At 28.0% G+C, this 1,499-nt stretch overlaps 1 non-coding gene across 1 annotated transcript; it reads left to right on the forward strand.

The window, feature by feature from the left end:
• Positions 1-209: 209 nt before the first annotated feature.
• On the forward strand, positions 210-320 carry LOC140956424 (small nucleolar RNA R71). The gene has a single exon (XR_012171463.1). It is a non-coding gene; the product is annotated as a small nucleolar RNA R71 (small nucleolar RNA).
• The last annotated feature ends 1,179 nt before the right edge of the window (positions 321-1,499 follow it).

A 1,499-nucleotide genomic window follows, 5' to 3' on the forward strand; every position in this document is an offset into this window, starting at 1 on the left:
CATTTGTTGAATTATTGATTTTAGTTGTTGGTGGTTCTATTGTGCCTATATTATCCCAATTTTGAGCATTTTCTGCTAATGAATCCAAATACTCCATAGCTTCATTTGGGTTTTTATCTTCAAAAGTTCCATTACACATGAATTCTATCATTTGCCTATCTTTAGGTATTAGACCTTCATAAAAGTGAGAAACTATTCTCCATGTTTCAAAACCATGATGTGGGCATGTATTAAGTAATTCTTTATATCTATCCCAACATTGATAAAATGTTTCTCCTTGTTTTTGAGAAAAAGTAGTAATTTGTCTTTTAAAAGAGTTTGTTCTATGGGAAGGAAAAAACTTTTTGAGAAATTGTTGTTGCATTTCTTCCCATGATCTTATTGAACTTGATCTCAAATTTTGTAGCCATGTTTTAGCTTTATCTTTTAAAGAAAAAGGGAAAAGCTTTAATCGAACTATATCCATGCTACAATTTTGATCATTATAAGTGTTACAAACTTCCTCAAATTCTCTTAGATGAAAATATGAATTTTCAGAATCTAAATCATGAAAATTTGGTAAAAGTTGAATAATTTGGGGTTTAAAGTTGAAATTAGATGCATCAGGAGGAAAAACTAAACAAGATGGGGCACTAGTTCTAATAGGGTTCATATGGTGCCTAAGTGTTCTTAATTGATCATGTTCTTGATTATTATTATTATTATTGTTATTATTGTTATCATTATCTTGATTATTTGAATTATCATCCATGTTTAAATTATTTTCAGATACTCGAATAAGTCTACCACTTTTTTTTCGACTCCAAATACTCAAAAAAAAAAAAACACAATACTTATAAATAAAACATAATTAACAAATATAAACTTAATTTATACCTCCCCGGCAACGGCGCCAAAAACTTGCTACTACTTAAATTATAATTCACCCAAGTGTAGGTTGTCTGCAAGTAATATATTTCGTAAGTACGAGATCGATCCACAGAGAGGTTATTTTAAATTTAAATTTATTAATTTATAGATTACCAAATGCAAGAACGAAGTTTACAAATTATAAATTTTGTCAAGGCTCGAGGATTTATTCTTGGTTTATGCAATATTGTTTAACTAAAACTAAAACAAAGGAAACCACCATAAATAATGGTTCAAAGAAAATAAAAATATTTAAACACACACCTAATATAATATAGTTCGCACTATAGAAAATACCGAATTCACCGATATTTTATATATGGTACTTATGATTATATTAGGTGTGTGTTTAAATATTTTTATTTTCTTTGAACCATTATTTATGGTGGTTTCCTTTGTTTTACTTTTAGTTAAACAATATTGCATAAAACAAGAATAAATCCTCGAGCCTTGACAAAATTTATAATTTGTAAACTTCGTTCTTGCATTTGGTAATCTATAAATTAATAAATTTAAACTTAAAATAACATCTCTGTGGATCGATCTCGTACTTACGAAACATATTACTTGCAGACAACCTACACTTGGGT

This window comes from Primulina huaijiensis, chromosome 13, assembly GCF_012295235.1.
Source record: "Primulina huaijiensis isolate GDHJ02 chromosome 13, ASM1229523v2, whole genome shotgun sequence".
In the NCBI taxonomy this organism is placed as follows: Eukaryota; Viridiplantae; Streptophyta; class Magnoliopsida; order Lamiales; family Gesneriaceae; genus Primulina; species Primulina huaijiensis.